Here is a 25,052-nt window from a genome sequence, read left to right as displayed (position 1 = left end):
TTCTATTTTAATTTTAGCACAAACTGGATTGTACAAAACGTGTTTTTTTTTTCTCTTTTTTGCCACCAAAACCTGTCTGTTTCTTCCCATCTTTCTCACCATTCCTCTTAACCCTGAAATCTTTACTTCCTTCTTTCCTTGCATTTGGAGGCACAGGCAGTCAAAGGGTACCAGTTATACCCAAGTTCTGCATACGAGGGGTAATGGAAACAACAGAAGAACGTAAGTCATAGTCTTGGCATACCAGACACATATGATCCAATGGAGGACACAGTCCATAAACGCATAAAAATGTGAAGAATACAAAGGGCCCCATGGATGGTAATTCCATGTCCATTGTGCTGAAGAAGGTGGAGGTGGATTTGAACCTCCTTTGAGATGCTTGTAGCATTTGTACAGATAGAGAGAAATGGGAGCAATAGTTCCTAGGAAGAGGAGGTTTTTGATTTACAATTTATGGTTTGTATTTCTTTTCTCTTTACCCTCTTCTTCGCTGATTCACTTATTCATTCACTCAACAGAGATTTTTGAGCATCTGTAGATGCCAGCCAGTGGTCACTAAAATGTCCGTATTGAACCCAAGGAAACTCCCTGCCATGCTCTGGGTCTTCCCATCTGAGCTCGATGGGGACAGCCCAGCCACGCCCTGCTCTCCAGGAGTTTCTGGCAGGCCCAGCGCCTCCAAGCCCCCCTGACATCATGGCAAGCTGAGTTGTCCACTGTCAGCTGTGACTGCCGTGGGTGTGTCCTCACCTGACAGGCAGAATCCTGCCTAAGGAATACGGCTTTGCTTACAACTGTATAAGGACCACAAGAGGGCACACCCACCGAGTGGGTCCCAGGCTTTCTTCTACTCCACTGCTGAGCATCTTTCTTGGGCTCTGATGTTCTAGGGCTTTGGGAGATGCCCTGAGGTGTTTTGTCTGGAATGCTAAGACTTGACATCCTATGTTATCTGGCATTAACCTCATCTCAAAGTCAGACTCCGAATTGGCTCTGGGGCATCTATATTTTTCTGATTTTCTCTCTACCTCCCCCTATCAGAAGAAGTTCTGGTTTCATTCTAAAAGAGGACCTGAGCATGGTGACTATCACTGGTTTGTTTCCTTTATCCATTCATTAGTCCATCAACCACGTGTCAAGCAGCTTCTGTGTGTCAGGTACTGTGCTGAGCTTTGTGGGACATAAATGAATACACGGTTCTGTTCTCAAAATCTTTGGAGATAGATGGAGTTTACCACATGTGAAAAATCACACAACTCAGGGTAAGCTAAGTTCCACAGTACAGGATGACGGAAGATATGTCTAACTCAGTCTGGGGAGCAGAGCCAAGTCTTGAGATGAGTAATACATTATTGTAAAGCAGAGAAGAGGAACTGAACATTCTAGATAGAGGGAACAGCTTGTGCAAACGCATGGTGACAGGAGCTTGGGGAGGGGTGGGAATTTTTTCCCTAAAAGGAGTTATATGGCCAAGAACTAGATCCAAGACTATGTGTCTATCTGAGGAGAGGGTCATCATAACCTTGTATGGGAAAAGCAGCATGGAACAGTGACAAGTCCCAATTTAGTATTAAAAGTTCTGGATTTGTGTTGCAGACACCAGATGCTCTGGGTTTGAATTCTAGCTTTGCCATGTACCATCTGTAAGCTCAAATTTCCCATTTCATTTTTGTCACTTATACAACAGACCAATCTGATCTTGCAGAGCTATTCTCAGGACTAAATGAGATAAGATGCATGACACTAAATAGCATTTAACCAAAGTTAATATTAAAGTTACCTTTATTTTTAATAAAACCTTTGTGAACAATTAGGTGCTTCAGCAATATAAAGAACTGCATAATCTCTGCACAATCTTGCCAAATGTCAACCCTAAATTCATGGTACCAGCATTTTTAGATTTTAGCTAGTCTTGTGGTTTGACCTTGTGTAGTCCTACAGACCCTATTTCCCAAGTGAAATCAAACAATTTAATGTTGAAATAGGAATTTGTGTTAGAGTGGGGACAACATCGATGATCATGTCATGAGAGCCTGAATCTCCCACTTTCTCAACCCACCCAAGCGGCAGTGTCCTTCACAGTGAACTGATGAGTCTTGGAAACAGAGAAACCAGCTCTGCTCACATCATCTATAAGGATGTGATTTGCTGAGCACTTTTGCCAAAACTGCTCATGCCTTGTTGTGAAGCCTGCTTTTCTTTTGATTGCAAAGTTTATCAAGTGAAGAGGCTCCGTTGATGATGAAGCTGTATGAGTATGTTTGCTAGCCAGCCAGCTCTCCAAGGGCTTTGTTGAGCTCAGGTGATGTTACCTTTGGAGGTCCAGGCTGAGAAACTTTCACAAACCTGCGATTCCTCCTCACAGTATTATTTATGTCATCCCACCCCTGTTTCTTCTAGAGTAAAATTGTAACAGTGCAGATCATGTATTGATACTGTTAGCAGAGATGGGGCAGCAATGGCCTTACATGCCTCCTGGTTTTTCTAAATAGGTTTAAGCACAATTTTAAAGTTTCATTTTTGATCAAAAAGCATTCTGTGCTTTTCATAATGTGTAAAACAGTGTAGAGCTCTATAAAGAGAAAGTTACTATCCTTCTGATCTTTCTGGTTCTACTCAGTGAGATCATAGTTCAGTGCCTGGGTCCTTCCACAGCTCTCTCTGTGTTCAATAACACACACACTCATGCACACAAACACACACACTTTTTCCTATTTGTTTGATTTGGTTAGTAGGATAATTCACTACACATAACCCTATAATTTGCCTCCAAGCTATAACCCTATAGGTATAACTCCTACACCTATATATACTACACATTACATTCACACATATTTCTGGGATAGGGATTCATAATGAGGGGTTGCTGTGCAATTTGTATAGGACATCCCAGGTCCTGGTCCACAAAGACTGCACTGTCAACATTTGAGAAGACCCCTTGCCCCGCTTGCCCCCTGGTCCCAGATAGTATCAGTTTTTTATTTTTTGCAAATTGGCAGAACTAGACATTCATGAAATTAATCTTCTCCCCCCCGCTCCCCCCCCCCCGCTCCAGGGTAGTCCAATGATCATTGTCTGAGTGTCAGTAGATCATGCAGAAGCCGGGTCCTGTCCTGACTCTCTTGCTTGACGAGATTTCAGCCTGTTATTCACAAGCTGTTCGGCTCACCTTTGCTTTGCTGGCAAGGCTCAGCTGAGTTCTCAGGAAGAGTTAGAAGCACAAGTACATTTAGTGTGAAATAGCCCTGACAGCTCTAAAAGGTTGTGTTTTATTCATTAAAAGGAGGCCTAACAGTGAAGCTAAATACCATGGTAGGGAAGGATTCCCTAAACACCTGAGGAGACGTTTGAAACAGGCCAAAACTCCCTTATCTGCCAAAGCCTCTTATCTGCTGAAGATGAAAGAAAGAAAGAGAGGAGGAGGGAGAGAGAACGGATGAGTCTGAAATCCTGTCCTGAGCCCTTGTAGGATTGTTGTCCGACCCTCAGTGCCATATAAATCACCTAACTCCAGGCCTGCTAGGGCTTTTCTGGTGGCTCAGCTGATAAAGAATCCGCCTGCAATGCGGGAGATCTGGGCTCGATCCCTGGGTTGGCAAGATCCCCTGGAGAAGGGAAAGGTCACCCACTCCAGTATTCTCCAGCCTGGAGAATTCCATGGACTGTATAGTCCGGTGGTGGGGCGGTCACAAAGAGTTGGACATGAACGAGTGACTTTCACTTTCCAGGCCTGCTACATGGTCAACACTTTGTAAATTGTGATGGCTGTCTGTTATTATTACTAAATAATAAGAACAACATAACATTCTCAGTTTGTGATTTGCTACTCATAGACACTTCCTCAATGAGCTATGATTTCAGGACAGTTTCTATTAAAAGATTTTATTGATTTGTGGTTTCTAGAGATAGGATAAGAGCCTGTCTCTCTTTTCTGCATGCCTCAACCAAAGACTCTTCTCCATAAAGCAGAAGGGGATCTTGCTACTTGTCAGATCTGTCCTCCAAGTCCATGTTACCTTTCACTCCTGATTATTACTATTATTATTGCTTAGCCACAGAATCCCTAGTTCTTCTAGCTGAAAGCCCCTTGTTCTGAGACGGGCATGCTGTTCGGTAGCCTCAGCAATGATGTCACCAGGGCCCGAAGGGCTCTTTATATTCAGGGTGTCCTGGGGAATGACCCCTGGTTCAGGGTGTCCTGGGGGATGACCCCTAGGCAGAGGTCCTATCAGAAAACCCACCCCCGGACCTAACTATGCACCTGAAATTCATTCCAAAGAGCTGATAACTTATCTACACAGTAAAGAAACATGTGCTCAATGATTGCCACTTTTATTTTCTATACACCCCTTTTTAACTTTCTCTATACATATTGTGTGTACATTTCCATTCACTCACCCTACTAATAATTGCATGTGCTCTGATTTAGCTTTTAGGATCCTGCAAGAATAAAGGTGAGCTTCCAGCACTCCAAAGCTATTTTTCAGCAATCATCTGGTTCTTGCTTCTAACTTTATTTTCAACCCATAAAATGTCTTGGCTTCCCGATCTCAACACTGGCCCTTTAACCATAGCGTTGGCTACGGCCTATCTGTGCAGGCAGTGAAGTTCCCCCAGGCCCCCAGGCCCCTGTAGCCCCTGGCTGCCCCTCTGCCCTAACCCTCTGAGGTTCAGTGCCTGACTCCAGCCTCGTGACACGCTGCCATCTGTTTAGAGGAAGGAAAATTTTTCTCAGCAATAAAATGCATTGGCCAGGTCACTCCATTTTGTCTCTGCCATCCTTCCTTCATATTTCTTCATTTCCCGCGTCCATGGACTGTCTGCCAGGGATCTCTTACTGGCACCATCATGACCTGCCATCCTGTCTGCTTCTGGAAGCCCAGGGATGAGGGCTGCAAGCCTGGCATTGTTTCCAGCAGTTAGAAACTTGAAAACAACCCAGTTACCCCTGAGAATCGGTAAGGGAAACCTCTTAGCCTGGGTCTGTAGGAACTTTCTGGTGCCTCGGTCCTGCTGACCACACATTAAAGCTGAAGGACCACAAGGTCAGCTGCTGGAGAGGGAGGAGAGGCAAATCATCTTCAGTCTCAGAGTCCCCGATCCGCAGACAACCGGGGCCGGATGTGTGCGCCATGCAGGAGCTCGCGGGCGCTATCGAAAATCCAATCTGATCCAGTCCAACGGGGCTATTACACTCCAGCCCTGATAGGATCACACTCTCACAGCACAGGGTAAAATTAAATTTGAGAGAAAATGAGATTCCTTTTGTTTTCTGCAGAGTCCCATAGATAAGTGTTCTCCACGACTTGACCTTGATGGCTGCAGAAGCCGTGTTGCAGGCCCAGAGGGATCTGATAGACAAATGGAATGAATTGGTGATTCCTTTGCTCGCGTGCTTGGCACTACCACTGGGGACAACGGCTTTCTCTTTCCATCTCCCTCTAGGCCAGATCTGGGCAAAATTGCCAAGAACTACAGAGGACATTTGTCTCTATCCCTTCTCTGGGGCTCCTCCTCCCTCCCTTGTCAATCAATCCCTGTTCCTCTGCGACCAATGCAGCTGCAAGCTCCAATCCCAGGGCTCTCTTTCACTAGATTTCAGCTAGACCTGACTGTATCAGCTCAGGTCATTTGAGCAAAAATATTAACAGTGGCATTAAAAAAAGGGTTAACTCTTTACCTCTTCACTGTAAGTCTTTTGAAGTGGCCATCAAGCAAGGGATATCTAAGCCACAGATTTCAAAGTTCCTGACAAGACTTTAGGAACCAGTGGGAGAGGTTCCCCTCACCCCAAGTCACAACACTTGAGCCCCCTCCTCTGGGTGGAGAGATAAGCCCTGAATGCATGCTATCCTTTCTGAGTGTGAACTCCAGGCAAGCTGCATCAGAGGCTCTTGCGGTGCTGGTAAAGTGCATTTTTTTCTGTCCCCTGCCCAGAGTAAGTCAGAATCTCAGCCACGGTTTCCAAGACAGTAACCTTTTAAATCTGTCATCCATGAGATTCTGAGGCACATTTCGAGAGTCACTGGCTATAGAGCTGGAGGCACTTCTCCCAGTGATCGGAGTCTTTCAGTAGTAGTGGTAGTGTTAGTCACCCAGTTGTGTCCAACTCTTTGCAACCCTGTAGACAGTGACCACCAGGCTCCTCCGTCCATGGAATTTCCCAAGAATACTGGAGTAGGTTGCCATTCTCTTCCTCATGGGATCTTCCCCACCTAGGGATCAACCACAGGCCTCCTACGTTGCAGGCAGATTCCTAACCATCTGAGTCTCCAGGGAAGTCCATTGGCTCTTTCAGACCATCACCTATATAATGAGTTATTTCAAGAGTGTCAGAGATAGCCTGCTCCTTTGGTCCTTAGAGATCTCCCATTATTCCCAGTGGCTACTTATGGAAAGGGCCAGGGACTTCTTAGAAACCTGCAGTTTCCACTCAACCAGTCTTATGAGACTCTCTCCAAGGGGAGAAACTGAGTCTTTCCAGAGAACATATCTAGATGTGTAAAAATGTTAGGAGAGCAGGTTAACTTGAAATATAGGACTGATCTTATTTATAGGTGGGCAGTGCTGATGATGCAATTACAATGACCATTTTTTAGAATTATATTTTCATTTCATTTATTTTTTTGGCTTTGCCAGTTCTTAATTGAGGCTCGGGGGGGGGGGGGGTCTTTTCTTCATTGAGGCATGCAGGATCTTTAGCAGCAGCACATTGGATCTAGCTCCCTGACCAGAGGTCGAACCTGGTCCTCCTGCATTGGGAGTGTGGAGTCTTAGCCACTGGGCCACCAGGGAAGTCCCTACAATGACTATTTATTTAAGGCCTATCAAGTTCTAGGCCACATACAGACCATTCATAGTTATGTGCTTAGTCACTCAGTCATGAGTCTGATTCCTTGCAACTCCATGGACTGCAGCCTGCCAGGTTCCTTTGTCCATGGCTATTCTCCAGGCAAGAATACTAGAGTGGGTTGCCATGCCCTCCTCCAGGAGATCTTCCCAACCCAGGGATCAAACCCAGGTCTCCCACATTGTGAGTGGATTCTTTACCATCTGAGCCGCCAAGGAAAGCCCATTTATAGTTATAACTTCATTTAATCCTCATGATGTTCTTACATAGTGAGTATTATCATGCTTTATGTCTTTTTTTTTTTTTTTTTTTTTACAGATGAGGAAATGGTGGCTCAAAGTCACATACCTAGTGACTATGCAGTAGTAGAATTTGAACTCAGTTCAGTTCAGTTACTCAGTCGTGTCCAACCCTTTGCAGTCCCATGGACTGCAGCATGCCAGGCTTACCTGTCCATTACCAACTCTCAGAGCTTGCTCAAACTCATGTCCATCAAGTCGGTGATGCCTTCCAACCATCTCATCCTCTGTTGTCCCCTTCTCCTCCTGCCTTCAATCTTTCCCAGCATCAGGGTCTTTTCCAATGAGTCAGTTCTTCACATCAGGTGGTCAAAGTATTGGAGCTTCAGCTTCAGTATCAGTCCTTCCAATAAATATTCAGGACTGATTTCCTTTAGGATTGACTGGTTTGATCTCCTTGCTGTCCAAGGGACTCTCAAGAGTCTTCTCCAACACCACAGTTCAAAAGCACCAACTCAGCTCTGTCTGAATATAATAATCCTTTCTAGGCATACACAAATGTGCAGAGCCAAAGTCCTTTCTTGTACACATTCCTGTTTCGAGCTTTATGCCAAACCTGGGAGGCAGACAGCAAGTTTTACAAACAGGAAAGCTGGAGATTGGAGGAGTTCAATTATTCCTGGCCAGGTACTAGTAAGAAGCATGGTTGGAATTTGAACTCAGTGCATTAACTTTCCATTCAGGGTCTTTTCTTTCATGATACTCTCCTCTGTTCTCCTGCCTCATGCATCTCAAGTTACATCAAAGAGACAGCAATACTACTGCTTTCGATTATCAAATGTGTGAGGTTCCTTGGGCTGTCATAACAAATTGCCACAAACTCTGTGGCTTAAAACAACAGAATTTAATTTTCTCACAGCTCCGGAGGCCAGAAGTCCCAGAATCAAAGCGATGGATTCTGTTTTCTCTGAAGACTCTAGGGAAGAATCCTTCCTCGCCTCCTCCAGCTTCTGTGGGCTCCGGGCCTTTCCTGGTTTGTGGCTGCATAACTCCAAGCGCTGCCTCTACCTTCACATGACTCTCTTCTCTGTGTTTGTGTTTTCTCCTCTCGTCTCTCTTACAAGGACACTTGTCATTGGATTTAGGGTCCACCTGGATAGTCCAGGATAATCTCATCTCAAGATCCTTAATTACATCTGAAAAGACACTCTTTTCTAAATAAGGTCGCACTCGTAGGTTTCAGGGTTTTGGACATGGACATGTTTTTTGGAGGGCCACCATTCAGTCTACTATAAGTAATTAGTATTCTACGACACACGTACTCTAGGAAGCATGAATATACTGAGCTGATTACAAAGCATATACAGTTCTTCATTTTGATTCATCTGCCCATTTTCTTCCCAAGTGCCAAGTAAGGGCTGTCATGGAGAACAATTAAAAAAATTTTTTTTGTTTATTTGTCTTCATCTTGTCTCATTTGTGTCACGTGGGGCCTTTTTTGGGGGGGGGGGGCAGGAACTCTCTAGTTTTGGTGTGTGGGCTCTAGAGCATGCAAGCTTTGGTAGCTACGGTGAATGGACTTTGCCTAACAGCATGTGGGATCCCAGTTCCCTGACCAGGGATTGAACCCACATTCCCTGCATTGTAAGGCAGATTCTTAACCACTGGACCACTAGGGAAGTCCCTGGAGAATGATTTTGGGTGAGCTTTGGGAACAGGGAAGGATTCTTTTGGCACAAAAGAGTCTTAAGGTTAGAGCAACCTGGGTAGGTGGCTCACAAGGTCAGAGCCCAGCTAGAAGGCAGAGGAGAGACGATGCTATCTCAGTGTTGATGGAGAGAGGGACCTGGGCATGGGCAGGATGGGCTAGCTCACCGTCATGCCCTGCCCGGGTGGGATTCCGGGGGCTTTCACACAGCTCTGGTTAGTGAGGTCTATGCCTGGACTGGAGGAGGATGGAGCAGAGAGAAGACAAATGCCACCATCTTACTCTTGTTCCAGTTTCAGATCACAGCATCCCACAGGGGAGGTCCCAGGAGTAGGGGTGATGTCAAGGAGGTAGAAACCTCAGCAGCCTGCGCTGACCACAGAGCCAGGCTCTCTGCCGAGGGCAGTCAGTTAGCTGAGAGCTGCTCTGAGTCTCCTCTCTGTGACTCCTCTGACACCCACTCTGGGAAGGTGGGAAGGCTGGAAGTGGTGCGGAGCCCCTTCACAGCAGTGGGAACATTCTCTGGGGGAGTGTGGGATTGCCACTCCCTTGGGGAGGCTCTAATCAGAGGAACCGGGGAGCCTGGCCGGGGAGGGCAGTGCTAGAGCCTCTGGGGATTCCCTATTCTAGGCTCTTGCAAGGAATGAGGATGACCTATGGGCCAAGAAGACATTTTTTTCCCCCAAATGAGACTGGCAGATGCAGTTAAAGCCTCCACAGAGAGCTTTCCCTACCCATCTCCAGAGATGGGCCACCCTGTGTCTTCTTTTATCAGCATTTATATGTTCCCTGTAGGGAGTGAAAAAGTTGGCTTAAAGCCCAACATTAAATAAAACTAAGATCATGGCATCCGGTTCCTTCACTTCATGGCAAATGGAAGAGGAAAAAGAGATTTTATTTTTGTGGGGGCTCCAAAATCACTGTGGAAGGTGATTGCAACCATAAAATTAAAAGATCCTTGCTCTTTTTAGCTCCAGGAAAGCTATGACAAACATAGACAGTTCATTAAAAAGCAGAGACATCACTTCACTGACAAGGGTCTGTATAGTCAAAGCTATGGTTTTTCCAGTAGTCATGTATGAATGTGAGAGTTGGGCCATAAAGAAGGCTGAGTGCCAAAGAATTTATGTTTTCAAACTGTGGTGATAGAGAAGACTCTTGAGAGTCCCTTGGGCAGCAAGGAGATCAATGCAGTCAACCCTAAAGGAAATCAACTCTGAATATTCATTGGAAGAACTGATGCCGGAGCTGAAGCTCCAATACTTTGGCCACCTGATGAAAAGAACAGATTCATTGGAAAAGACCCATGGACTGCAGTCCGCCAGGCTCCTCTGTCCACAGAATTTCCCAGGCAAGAATACTGGAGTGGCTTGCCATTTCCTACTCCAGGAGATCTTCCTGACCCAGGGATTGAACCTGAGTCTCCTGTATTGGCAGGTGGGTTCTTTACCACTGAGCCATCAGGGTGAAGCCACACAGTTTGTGGAGCTGGGGATAACTAGGAGACAGGAAGTGCTCTCCGCTTTGGGATGCTAAAGCAGAAGGCCCCACACTATGACTGTGAAATGGCACACAAGTGTCTGAATGCTATTTCCTTTGTTATTTTCTCCATGTGCCTCTCGGCAGCTCCCCACCTCCCACCCCAGAAACCTACCCTTCAGCTTTCTGTGTGAGTTTCCTGTGGCCGGGGTCGCAAAGATCTGACCCCTGCTTACCCCACTAGCTGCACTCCTGTCTAGGAGGGTCTCCTAAACATGAATAAGTTCTGAGGATGCCCCCTGTCCCAGTTGGGCCATGCACCTGCAAACACCTGTTCCATGGCTTCAGGCGAGCATTCAGCAAACAACCGCAAGCATGGAAAGCTTGTCTGCCTAACCTTCTCCTTCCTGACAGAGACTCCAAGACTCATTTATTCTCCAAATATTTGTTTAGTGTTCGAAGTTCTCCACTAGGTATGTAAGCTACAGAAATGTATAGTAACAATAATTCTTAACATTTACCCAACACACATTATGTACAAAGCACTGTGCTTAGTGATTTACGTGGATTATCTCTCTTAATGCTCTTAACAACTTCGGGGGCTGAATAACATTATTATCCCTATTTCACAGAGAAGGAATCCAAGCCTGAAGAGACTAAATAACTTGCCCGAAGTGTTTCATCCAAGAAGCTGTGGATCTGGGATTTGAGCCAGGGTGGACTCAGTCCAGGATCACACCCTTAACCTCTGGGTCATAAAAATCTGTGTCTCCAAGGTGCTTATGACCTAGCAGGAAACATAGGAGTACCATGACTCAGAGTATGTCAGAGTTTCTAAATGCTTAGAGAGATCATAAGGTGGACTGGATATAAGTTTCTTGTGTGCATGCTCAGTTGCTTTAATCGTGTCCGACTCTTTGCTATCCCGTGGACTCTAGCCCTCTGGGCTCCTCCCTCCGTGGGATTTTCCCAGGCAAGAATACTGGAGTGGGTTGACATTTTCTCCTCCAGGGATGCTCCTGACCCAGGCATCAAACCCGGGTCTCCTGCATCTTCTGTGTTCTCCTGCATTGTAGGTGGATTCTTTACCGCCGAGCCACCGGGAAAGCTCGGATATAAGGTGGGGAGCAACAAAAGAGAAGGGAAGTTTTGAATGAGGTCAGATTTGAACCAGACATTGAAGAGTAAGTAATACTTATCCACAGAAGCTTATCAAACACTCTCCATGCATCACATATTGAGTCAGTGTTTTGTATCACAGCCTTATGACTATTAGTAACTCATTTACTAGATGAGGAAGCTGAAGGTGCAGAAAAGTTGAGTATTGTTTCCATTGATGCATCTGGGAAGAGGGGCGATGGCCGGAGGGAGAAAGCATCCCGAAATGCACAGAAGTGGGAACCTCAAGGGTGAGTTTGAGAGCAGTAGTCGCTAAGGGTGGTGCAAGTGTCAGATCCGTGAAGGGAAACAAGAAAAGTCAGATGGGGCCAGATTATGGCCAACAGGAATTTCAAGCTGAGGGTTTGAATTTAATTCCGTAGGCTGTGAGGAGGCATTAGAAAATTTTAATCAGGAAGATTAATCTGGAAGCAGGATTCAGGCTGAAGCGAGAACAGGCATAGATATAGATAGGGAATCGAGTGAGGAGCCTGTTAAGGTAAATCATACCCACCATTTGATCCACAATATATATTGAGTAGCTACAGTGGGCCAGAATAGAGTGGTCAGCCAGTTCTCTGCCTCCTGACAGTTGACAGTCAAGGACAATGGCAATGAAGGACTGAAGCCAGGCAGAGCAATGGCAGAGGGAAAAGAGGTGGGTCATGACAGGATTTCATACTTAGAATCAACAGGACATGGCAACTGAGATATTCAGACTGCTCTCAGCAGTTGGAAAAAGGAATCTGCCTTTGGGTTACGGGCCAGTGCCACTGGAAAGAGACTAAGAACAATTCAATTGATAAGGCAAGTTGGAGTTTAGACAGTATATTCTTTTATTCACATTTGTGTGAGGTTGAGCTTCCATGAAAGGGCATTCCACATACCTGCCCACTTCGGCAAGGAGCTCCAACACAAGGGTGCACTGGACACCAGAGGCCAGTCTCATGTATTGCAGGACCTGTGTGATCAAGTTTCATGAGCACGTTCTGAGCACTTCGTCTTTGAACCACCTACTCACCCTTGCTCTCTGCCTGATTGTGCAGGTTTGGCTCATTCAACCCCTCTGCCTACTGTGGAATTTGGGTTGTATTTCTGCTCATTAGCTGCTCTGCTGGAGGTGGGGCAGGGGAAGAGAAAGACTCCAGAACTCAGCCTCTCTTTGATGAAAGCCAGGTGGGAGGAAGAGGATGGGATGGGGTGAGGTTCCTGAGTCAACTTTTCCCCATCATTACTCTGGTCTGGGTATTTTATATCCTCCGCCCAGCTCTCCCTGCCTACCCCAATTCTATCAGGGTTTAGAGAGTTCAGCTCCCATCCAGCAGAGGCTCTATAACTGTGGGGTTGGTGATGAAGCTGAGGGTAAATTGTCCTTCGAGTTGCAAGTTCACACTCATTGCTCTGAGATTCCTAGGCTCTTTGCATACATTTACTTATTACTCTCTTGCAAGCCGGGGGAAGGACTCTATGCCAGCACTTACCTCTGGGGCCCTGAAATCACTTTTTTGGACTTCCATGCTCATATAACCAAAGGAAGACTTATTAGCAAAGATGACTTTATCTAGGTGAAAATAAGTATGTTGTTTAGTCACTAAGTTGTGTCCGACTCTTCAGCAGCCCTATTGACTGTAGCCTGCCAGCTTCCTCTGTCCATGGGATTTACCAGGCAAGCATACTGGAGTGGGTTGCCATTTCCTTCTCCAGGGGATCTTCCCAATCCAGGGATCAAATTGATGTCTCCTGCATCACCTGCATTGCAGGTGGATTCTTTACCACTGAACTACCAGGGAAGTCCAGATAGCACTTTACTTTCCATTTGATTTCTGTTACTATTTAACTGGTGAGGTAAGTTTTATTATTCCCATTTTATAGATGGGTAAATTGCAGTTCAATGACTTATGCAAGACAACTGAGTTATAGGGTAGAAATGAGCTAATGTTTTCTTATTCCAGTGCCACAATTGTTTCCATTCTAATACACGGCCTTTGTGTTTGCCCTGTTTTAGCGGTGATTAGCTTTGTTATTACATTTTCTCTCAAGGCGAAGAACAGGGACATATATTTGACAACCACCAATTCCCCGAGCATCACAGTCCTGGGCACTCTTCCTGGTGCAGCCCCAGCTAGTGTGGGATCTTGAGAACAAGTCTCACAACATCTCTGGGGCTCTGTTTCCTCGTCTGTAGGATGGTGGCTTTGAATTGGATCATTTCCCAAGACTTTTCAGGTTCTAAAGTGTATGCTTCCATGGTTCACTCCTTTTAGGTCCAAAGCTAGCTGTAGGCAATACTTGTTTTCTCCCCAGTCAGGCCAGCACACAATAGACTGATGAACCCAGTTAGCTCTGTTCTAGCCCATACATTAAGTGGGTTATCCACGAGACTTTTCTGGTCTCTTGAAATTAAAAATGGTGGTGTAGTAACAGGACCCTATAATGTACTTGCTGCTCTAGACAAAATCCTTAAAGGCCTTTCCTGGGCTGGGACACTTCCCAGCATTTTGTGTTCTGCAAACTGGTAAAGGCTTTACAAATACCAGATGTTCCCTTTGGACCTTTGGGAAGAAACGGATGGTGGGAACAAGAGCAGAGGCTGCCAGTGGGGATGCACTCATGCCTGAGCATTGTATCACCTTCCACTAGGAAGCTGGACAGCCTGAGATGGCCCAGGAGGGATGTGGGGTAGCAGTCTGTGATGGAGGAGGGGACTGAAGGAAATGGGCTCTTGGTCACGAAGAGCCCCTCCCAGCATCCCAGGGCAGCAAGGTCTCTTCATGGAGTCCACTTCCTCCCTAGTTGCCAGAGACGTTGCCCTTCCAGCCTAAGCCAGCTGGGCAACGAGGCTGGAGAGGGACAACTGTGCACTAATGATCAGCCAGATGGAAAACCAAATAGGCACATCGATGTCCAACAGAATCCTCCGCTCTCTGAAATGAATCACCACTCGTGTGCCAGGTGCTCCCAGGCAGCAGGTGAGGGCAGTGTTTGATGAAGGCCCAACGTGAAACCTCAAATAGTCTTTGTAGCCAAGTCAGCTGTTCCCCCAGGCAATATGTCCCTGGAGGTGACAAGCAGCTTTGGGATCCTCAGTAGATAACAAAGCAGGTGCATTCAGGACAACCAGGTTGGAGGTTCCCATTTCCTGCAGAAAGCAATGACCCCGTGGCTTTCTGTGAGAGTTCTCCCAAAGTAGAGCTCCCTGGCTTGAGAAAGCTGTTCCTACACGGTGGGCAAGAGCAAATAAATGGCTTTCTCTTAGCCAGCTGGGACCGAGACCCCCTGTGACACAGAGCTGTGGTTTAATGACATGGAACAAAAGCAGCTAAGCTAGCTGCCAATAGCATCCAATTGCATCTGGAAACCACGGTTAAAAAAAAGGAGCAAGGGAAAAAATAACCAGCCCTGCCTGGTTGATGCATAGTATCTGCCTGGGCACCGAATTTGTATTCGTGGTTTCTCTGTAGAGGAGGAGGTGGGCTCTCATATCATTTTCAATCTCCAGGCCAGAGATATAATCGTGTGCCATTACTCCTTAATTACATGGTAACTACCAGGCCATTACTTTCTAACTCCAGTCAAATTGCAGCTCACTTCTGATTAGTGGGCAATAAACATTCACAAACAGGGTCCAAGATCTATTTCCATAAAGCCTACTGCAGCTTAAGAGAAGGAATGCAAACATATAAATTGGATGACTGCGGGAAGTCTGCCCCGATAATTATCGTAAAGAATGTTTGAATGATAATGCAGAAAGTTGAAGTTTGGAGCCCAGAGTCTTGAATTCGGATTCTAACTCTTTTAGTCACAGGCTCTGTGATCTTTGAAAAGTGTTAGTCACTCAGTCATGTCGGGCTCTTTGTGGACTGTAGCCAGCCAAGTTCCTCTGTCTATGGAATTCTTGCCCAAGGCAGAGCTCCAGGGCTTGAGAAAATTGTTCCCAGAGGGTGGCAGGAACAAATAAATGGCTTCCTCTTAACCAGCTAAGACTGAGACCCCTTGCAACACAGAGGTATGGTTTAATGACATGGAAAAAAAGCAACTAAGCAGGCCCCCAGTAGCATCCAATTGCATCTGGAAACCAAAACAAAGAGGCAAGGATACTGGAGTGGGTAGCCATTCCCTTCTCTACGAGATCTTCCCCACCCAGGGAAAGAACCCGGGTCTCACGCATGGCAGGAAGCTTCTTTCCTGTCTGAACCACCTGTGATCTTTGACAAGCACTAAATCTTTCTGGGTATCAATTTCCTAATCTAAGATGGGTAAAATAAACAAAAACTACCTTGCAAAGATAAAGATGAAAAAAGATCATATTTGTGACAAAGCTTTGTGAAATTAAAAAAAAAGAGGTTGTGTGTGTTAATTATTACTATTATTTTCAGGGTAAGGAACATTCTTTGATAATGTAAGAATATAAAGCCATTATTTTGAAGCCTTCATCTGGTGTTTCTCAGACTTTAATGTGCGTGCAAACCTCCTGGGAACTTGGATTCTGATGTAGCTTGTCTGGGGGCGGGGGTGCTGAGATTCCTCATCCTATGAGCTCCTGAGTGGTGCTTATGCTGTTGGTCTGTGGACCACACTATGAGTAGAAGCGCCAAGCCATCCTGAGTCAAGCAACCAGCTGTGGACTATGAGAGGGAGGGCAGAGTGATCGAATAGTCCCTGGAGGGAACTAGCACCCACTATGGCCTCTCTTCCCGGTGAGGCCAGTAGTGTTGTCTCAGAAAATCAACACGTGCGGGACCCCGGCACTCACACCTGACCCGGGGTCAGATCCTCAGTGTCAGGGGCCCTGCATCTGAAAGGGTAAATCTCCATGGAGAGAGGACACCGAGAAGGTTCTGAAGGAAAAAAAGATGGCTGATGACTGGCAAAGGTGTTCCCATATCAGAGAACTCTCAGTGGATGAGACAGCATGGTGATCTTGGCCAGGGGCTTCAGAGGGACCACTCCATCCTCCAAGTCTGACCGTGCAATAGGCTCAGTTGCTCTGTAGTGGAAGAAGAAGAGAAGGAAGGAAAGAGAATGCAAAGGAGGAAGAGGGGAGAGATGGAGGAAGGTAATTTTTTGGGAGTGGTGGAAAGAACACTTTGCCTACTTCACACTTCTGTTAATGGTCAGCACCGCAAACCCCAGAATTATGGATGGTTGAAGCTGACAGATGTCTTTGAAGTCATCTCTTTCAACATTTCATTTCAGCCCCAAGCACTAAGTGCTTTTTCCTGCTGTTGCACAGGGAGTTGGTGATCAAGCTGGGACTAGATCCCCGCTTTCCCATTTTTCAACCCTGTCTTATTTCTCACGCTCCTCATCCTAAACAAATGAAACTTGCTTCATGGAATGGCCATACACTCCCAGAACGTAGAAAGAATGGCAGCTGGAGTCCAGCTGGGACCGCCAAGGACCAGTCCCCTCCTTGCCTCCCTGCTGAGTCTCTTGGTTCCCTCAGCTCTGATCACCACCAATCTGATTTCTGAGGGAAGGCATTGTGCTCCTTCTGGCCCCATCTTACAGCAGAGAGAAGCTGGCCACCCTGAGCCCCACACCCTGGAAGTTCTGCTTAGACCAATGCTGCCTTTCACATGCCTGGGCCCCTCAGCACACTAGCATCACCTGCCAGCAACCGGAGGTGTGGGCTCACGGAGAGGGGTGTAACACAGTGCCACTTTCTCAAGGAGACATCTGTCTGTCCCCGAAGTGCTACAGCACATCTCTGGCGAGGCATCCGTGCCAGGTGGTGGGACGCCCTGGCAGACCAGAAGGAGTGCTTTGGCAGTGAACTTGAGGGTGTGGTCACAGTGAAGGACAAAGTGACTGGATAAAAGCTGCAGCTCTAAGAGAACATTTCTGAGCAGAACCCTTAGAATTCAGAAATGCCTTTCAGGATGGCGTGGGGATGGACCACCTCTCCCAGGATATGGACTGGGATGTCAGCTTGGCCTGTGACTCGCCTCTGAGCGGGCTCCTCGTTCTATGTAGGAAGAGTCAGGGACCCTGCGGTGGAGCAGAGCATCTCCACATCCATTGTTTAAGGCATTTTTAAAAATAACCTTAATCTATATCCTATAATATGTACAATAGGTGAGCAAGTCTAACAGAAGCTCATATTACAACATTACTTTTGAAACTCCTGGTGTTGAGCACGGAAAGTCATTAAATATCCTTTTTGCAAAGACTCTGGTGAGACTCCTAATGACTACGTAGAAGAAAATATAAATATACATAACTGTGGATATTTTAGAAGCCTAACTGAAGGGTGCGTACTTTGATTGTGGTATAGACTGTAAACAAGAGTGTTTAAAGTTTCAAGTTTGTCTCTTATCTCTATTCATTTCCACCAAACATGTCATTATGGAGAAAGCCACCTCTTTTATCTTCAAGCTCCTCTCTCTACACCAGCTTCACTGTCAACTGCTCACATAGGAAGATGCTGGTGATCAGGCAGATCAGGAGGCTGCCTGGGGCGACTCAGTAAGACAGAGTTGTCCTGGCCCAGAGCTCACAAACCTCTCAATTTACAGCAGCAGTCGGGGCCTGAGCGTGGACCTCAGGGGTGATGCCCTCCCCGCGTGGGGTTCCTGCTTGCATTAGTGAGCAGGACTTGGTGACCTAAACACCACCAGGACGTCTCCAGGCCTGCAGACTAAGTCCAGCCTCTCCTGTCCCAGGCTCAAGATTTAAAAGCAGATATTCTGAGTAAAGGCCACTTACTGTTTAATCACCTGCCCAGGCCTGATGTCCGGGCTTAGTGCTCAGGGTTTCTTTGAGTGGAAGCTCATAGAGCAAACTTATTGAAGGAAGGAAGGTTCCAGAATCCCCTCTTCTGTTCAGCTGGGAGATGTCAACCAGATGGAAATAGAAGTTGGCTGCAGTCTATTTAGGCTCCAGGTCACACCAGCCTCATCTGGGGATGAAAGGTTCACAATTTGATAAGGTGCTCTCTTGGTTCATATTGACCCCTTCTGTCCTTTCCTTATCTCCATGAACGTAATTAAGCCATTTCCCATCCTTCTTCCCCTTCAGTGTCAGGAAGGAGGCTATTTTTACTGGCTAGGTGGCAGGATCTCCAATGAGACCAGATGGCTTATAGTAGCCACGCTTCAGGCTGTCTGCTAAAGAAAGGGAGCCCCGTGGCTCCTTTCTTTGCAATACTTCTGCTCAGTTCAGTTCAGTCACTCAGTTGTGTCCAACTCTTTGCAAGCCCATGGACGGCAGCACTCCAGGCTTCCCTGTCCATCACCAACTCCCGGAGCATGCTCAAACTCATGTCCATCAAGCCTGTGATGCCATTCAACCACCTGATTCTCTGTCCTCCCCTTCCCCTCCCGCCTTCAATCTTTCCCAGCATCAGGGTATTTTCTAATGACTCAGTTCTTCATATCATCAAGTTTTGCTCATTGATCAACTTTTGCTCACTTGCATCAATAAACTTTTGCCCATTGCCCTGTTATCACTGCACACATAACCTGCAGTTGTGCAGGAGAAACTGCATGCTGAGTACCTGTGTGTGCTCTTGCCCAGCCAGGATGAGACCAGATTTTTCTGAGGAAGCCCTCATGCCAGGCCTTCTTTGGTGGTTCAGTGGTAAAGAAGCTGCCTGCCAAAGCAGGAGCCGCATGTTGGATCCCTTGGTCAGGAAGATCCCCTGCAAAAGGGAATGGCAACCCACTCCAGTATTCTTGCCTGGAGAATCCCAAGGAGAGGGGAGCCTGGTGGACCACAGTCCATGGGATTGCAAAGAGGTGAGCACGACCTAGTGACTAAACAATAACAACAGAGACTCAGCTGTGTGGAGGGGTTCACAGGAGACTGGAGGACTCATGCCCTGGCATGATGGTACTTCCTGACTGGAGCACCATTCTAGAAAAATAGCTCTGGTTTAAACAATCCCAGAGGAGAGTCCCTGCCTGCAAGGTCTCACCTGATAATCCTTTTACTTGTTTCCGACTCTCATAAACATACAACTCTAGGTATCTGAACTGAATGCCTAGACACAAATTATTGATTAATCCATTAATTTCTCATATATAGTTTTGACTTCCAAAGTGTCAGGCACTGTGCTGGACCCATAAAGTCTCTTGTCTCTCTCGGCTGTCTTGAGAGAAGCAGTCATCCTCACACCCCAGCACGTAATACTGTGCCAGGCATGCTCACACAATGTATATTTGTTGAGTAAATGATTGGAATCCAACTCCTTCATGGAAAAAAAAAAAAACACATTTTAAAGGAAAACAGCATATCTTCAGAAAACTAGGAAGAGTTTATATCATTTTCACACTGTCTGATTCTCTCTTACTCAGCTCTTTTCTCATCTCCTAAGTGGATTGGGACTTTAAAGATATCACAAAAAGATTAAGGGTACATTTGTCAAGGTTAGAAGGTCCTTAATTCACTTGTAAAGCAGCTGAATTATTTTATATATTTTGAAAAGTCGACTTTTTTTTTCTAGTTGGAAAAAAAACCCAAAAAAACCTACCAGTGCCAGCAGTGCAGGGCTCAGAGGGGTGGGAAATCCTAACATTTAGCTCTGCCTGTGGGCCAAGGCTTTGAATAACAGAGCAAAGGTCTGATGAAAGAGGCCACTGCCTACAAATGGAATTGCCTCTGCAGTTGAGTGACGTTCCTATAAAAGTCACCAGATGTGCAAAGATAGGACAGGAAAGAAAGATACTCAGATCTCTGGGCAAAACCTCGTGGATCTTGAAAGCCTGCAGGGCTGCCTTTGCTGGAACCCCTTTTAGCCCAGGGTTGTGTACAAGACAGTGACTGGTGGGATGGGGCCCTAAGGTGATCCTGCTCACGCATATCTCTGAAATTTAGTTAGGAAGGTCTAGGAGGGTGTGGTCAGGGCATCCAGGCCAGAGCTCCCCCTGGTGGTGGTTTAGTCCCGAAGTCGTGTCTGACTCTGTGACCCCATGGATGGTAGGCTGCCAAGCTCCTCTGTCCATGGGATTCTCCAGGCAAGAATACTGGAGTGGGTTGCCATCCTCCTGACCCATGGATCGAACCTGGGTCTCCTGCATTGGCAGGAGGATTCTTTACCTCTGAACCACCTGGGAAGCCCCAGAGTTCCCCCTACTTCCTTCACAAAACCCACTGTGAGCTGCTTCTCCATAGTCAACACTGGGTGGGTTTACAAGCTCCTTCCTAGCAAGGATTCTGTAGCCAATGCCTAACAAGTAAAGAGCTACATTATCCAGTCTGTGACCTCTAAGGAAAGAATCATCTAAAGGGCCTCAAGGAAGACTGAGTATTAGATATAAAACATGAAACAATTTCAATTGTTACTTGTCTGTTCTTTGTCATTCTCCCCACCCCTGCCACATTGATTTAAACTCAATATACAGCAGTTTATTATTTTTTCATATCTCTATTATGGGATGAGTCGTGTTGCGCTATATTACTTTATTTTGTCTGTCTCCCCTGCTCTCTGCCAGCTTCTCAGTGGCAGAGCCTGCTAGTCTCTTGTTTCCAGTGCCTGGAACAATCCTGAGATACAGATCATGTCCTACATATGCTTGTGTAGTCAGTGAACCAGTTAATTCATTTGTTAATGGGTCAGGGCAAGGAGAAAGAAGGGAAGGGGATGGAGACTAGGACAGGTGCTTAAAGAGCAAAAAAAAAAAAAAAAAATACACCTTAGAGAAGGGCCCTGGGTGGACATCATCCGCACCACATGAAAAAATACAGACCAATCCCCAGACGACCACAAGGCTCTTTCTTCCCAAAGCAGGGCCCACTTAAGTTACTTTGCAACTTTTTAAGTTTAAAAGAAGAGTATAAGTGAAGAACCAAGCAAAGAGAAAGGAGGGAGGAGTGAATTTTCAATCGAAACATCGAAGGGTGACTTTAAAAAAAATTGAATTACAGTTCTCTACAATAGTGTGTTATTTTTCATGTTTCCACAAAGTGATTCCATTATACACATATCTATATATATTTATATAAATTTACTTCAGAGTCTTCTCCATTATAGGTTATTACAAGATATTGAATATAGTTCCCTGTGCTAAACAAAAAATCATTGTTTAATTATTGTGTATATGTATTTATATTCTGTTAGTCCCTTTACCCCTAATTTATTTCTGCCCTCTCCTTTTCCCTTCGGTAGCCAAAAGCCTGTTTTCTACATCTGTGAGTCTGTTTATGTTTTGTAAATAAAATCATTTGTATTATTTTTTAGACTCCACATATAAGTGATGTCATAGGATATTTGTCTTTCTCTGACTTATTTCACTTAGTGTGATATTCTCTAGGTCCATCCATGTTGCAGTAAATAGCAATATTTCATTCTTTTTTATGGCTCATTAGTATTCCACTGTGTATATATACCACAGCTTCTTTATCCATTCATCTGCTGATGGATATTTAGATTGCTTCTGCTGCTGCTAAGTCGCTTCAGTCGTGTCCAACTCTGCGCGACCCCATAGACGGCAGCCCACCAGGCTACCCCGTCCCTGAGATTCTCCAGGCAAGAACACTGGGGTGGATTGCCATTTCCTTCCCCAATGCATGAAAGTGAAAAGTGAAAGTGAAGACGCTCAGTCGTGTCCGACTCTTAGCGACCCCATGGACCGCAGCCTACCAGGCTCCTCTGTCCATGGGATTTTCCAGGCAAGAGTACTGGAGTGGGGTGCCATTGCCTTCTCTGTCAGATTGCTTCTATATCTTGACTATTGTAAATAGTGCTGCTACAAGCTTTAGATTGCATGTATCTTTTTGAACAACTTTTTATCTTTTCTAGATAATATGCTGAAGAGTGGGAATGCTGGATCATATGGTAGTTATATTTTAATCAGTTTTTTAAAAATTATTTATTTATTTGGCTGCCCTGGGTCTTAATAGGGGCACCCAGCATCTATAGTTGTGGCATGAGAACTCTTAGTTGCAACTTGTGGGATCTAGTTCCCTGACCAGGGATCAAACCCGGGCCTCCTGCATTGGGATCAAGGAATCTTAGCTACCAGAGAAGTCCCCATTTTTAGTTTTTAAGGAATCTCCATACCAGGAACATTGAGCAGACTAGGTGACAAAGTAGTGTAATCGTATTGTCCACAAAAAGGGAAAACTCCACTGAGGCATCCAACTCTTGGAGAGTACTCAGGAATCTCCCCCCACCATGCTCCTTTTCTGCCAGACTTAGAGTGGATGGTAGCCTCTTCTCCAGAGCACTCAGAGAAGCTTGGAGGGGATCATCTATGAGGAGGGAAAATTTAAACTATTCCAACTGGACTTTATTAGAAAGGACTGTTTCAAGGGTGGGGAAAGGGACTCTTGAAATAGGGAGAGTGCTGTGACTGTAGACCTGCAAGCATCCTGATGGCTTCAAAAAGAACTTTTCTTTTCTTTCTTTCTTTCTTTTTTTTTTTTTTTTTTTTTTTTTGACCACGTGTAGCTTGTCATGGGGCTTCCCTTGTAGCTCAGTCAGTAAAGAATCTGCCTGCAGTGCAGGGAACCCAGGTTTGATCCCTGGGTTGGGAAGATCCCCTGGAGAAGGAAATGGCAATCCACTCCAGTATCCTTGCCTGGAAATTCTCAAAGACAGAGGAGCCTGGTGGGCTGCAATCCATGGGGTCGCAAAGAGTCAGGCATGACTGAGTGACTAACACTTAGCTTGTCATAGGTAAACAGGTGGGGGTGTTGGGGGAAGCACCCTTGAGTCATATCTCAGTCATCTGGACTAGGGGGATCTTTCTCAGGAGAGGAAGGGATGCAGACATTTCTTACATTCACTCTTTTCCAGGATCATGGGGCTCAGGTAAAAAATCAACATTGCCCAGTGTGAGACGCCTTCTTTGCTTTTATTCCAGTTTTCAGAGACCAGGGCAGTTTTGTTGTCAGAGATAGGTTTTTCCTAAGGTGGTTCAGTTCAGCCACTCAGTTGCATCCAACTCTTTGTGACCCCATGGACTGCAGCATGCTAGGCTTCCCTGTCTATCACCGACTCCCAGAGCTTGCTCAAACTCATGTCCATCGAGTCGGTGGTGCCATCCAGCCATCTCATCTTCTGTTGTTCCCTTCTCCTCCTGCCTTCAATCTTTCCCAGCATCAGGGTATTTTCCAATGAGTCAGTTCTTCGCATCAGGTGGCCAAAGTATTGGAATTTCAGTTTCAGCATCAGTCCTTCCAATCAATATTCAGAACTGATTTCCTAAGATTGACCGGCTTAATCTCATTACAGTCCAAGGGACTCTCAAGAGTCTTCTCCAACACCACAGTTCAAAAAATTCAATTCTTTGTCATTCAGCTTTCTTTAAGGTCCAACTCTCACATCCGTACATGACCACTGGAAAAACCATAGCTTTGACTAGATGGAACTTTGTTGGCAAAGTAATGTCTCTGCTTTTTAATATGCTGTCTAGGTTGGTCATAGCTTTTCTTCAAAGGAGCAAGTATCTTTTAATTTCATGGTTGCTGTCACTATCTGCAGTGATTTTGGAGCCCAAGAAAATGAAGTCTGTCACTGTTTTCATTGTTTCCCCATCTATTCACCATGAAGTGATGGGACTGAATGTCATGATCTTAGTTTTTTGAATGTTGAGTTTTAAACCAGTTTTTTCACTCTCCTCTTTCACTTTCATCACGAGGCTCTTTAGCTCCCCTTGCTTTCTGCCATAAGGGTGGTATCATCTGCATATCTGAGGTTATTGATATTTCTCCCTGCAACCTTGATTCCAGCTTGTGCTTCATCCAGTCCAGCATTTTGCATGATATACTCTGAATACAAGTTAAATAAGCAGGGTGACAATATACAACCTTGACGTACTCCTTTCCCGATTTGGAACCAGTCCATTGTTCCATGTCCAGTTCTAACTGTTGCTTCTTGACCTGTATACAGATTTCTCATGAGGCAGGTCAGGTGGTCTGGTATTCCCATCTCTTTAAGAATTTTCCATAGTTTGTTGTGATACACACAAAGATTTTGGTGTAGTCAATAAAGCAGAGGTAGATATTTTCCTGGAACTCTCTTGCTTTTTCTATATACAATGGATATTGGCAATTTGATCTCAGGTTCCTCTGCCTTTTCTAAATCCAAGTTCAACATCTGGAAGTTCCCAGTTCACGTACTGTTGAAGTCTCGCTTGGAGAATTCTGAGCATTACTTTGCTAGCGTGTGAGATGAGCGCAATTATGCAGCAGTCTGACCAATGACAGAGACTGTCTTTAAGCCTGCAAAGTAAAAGCCAAGTCCAAAAGTGTGGGAACATCTTCAGGATGTCCCCTGATGATGATACCTTGGATGATGCTACAACTATAGCCTAAGGTGGTTGGCTATACTATTTGTCTGGAGTCAAGCTTCTGCTTAGGTTCATATTTGTTTAGGTCTCAATCTCCAGCATCTAATTACATATTAATATATGTACCCAAATTACATATGTTCCCATTAGCAGGACTATCCCTGTCACAGATAATCCCTCAAACTCTCAGGTGAGTGACTTTTAATAAGATCAATTAAATTCCTTCTGCTCTATCTCTGTCGCTATCAAAGAAACCGTCTGATTAGGAGTTGACTTCTCCTGTCGTTTGACTGTAGAGAGAATGCACTAATCATGTGGCATTTAGTGCTTTGGTTGTATGACAATTCCCTCTCATTGTAATGTAATCAGTTGGCCTTCTG

Source organism: Muntiacus reevesi, chromosome 5, assembly GCF_963930625.1.
Source record: "Muntiacus reevesi chromosome 5, mMunRee1.1, whole genome shotgun sequence".
NCBI lineage: Eukaryota > Metazoa > Chordata > Mammalia > Artiodactyla > Cervidae > Muntiacus > Muntiacus reevesi.
The sequence above is the reverse complement of the archived record's forward strand: the minus strand, read 5'-3'. Positions refer to the sequence as shown.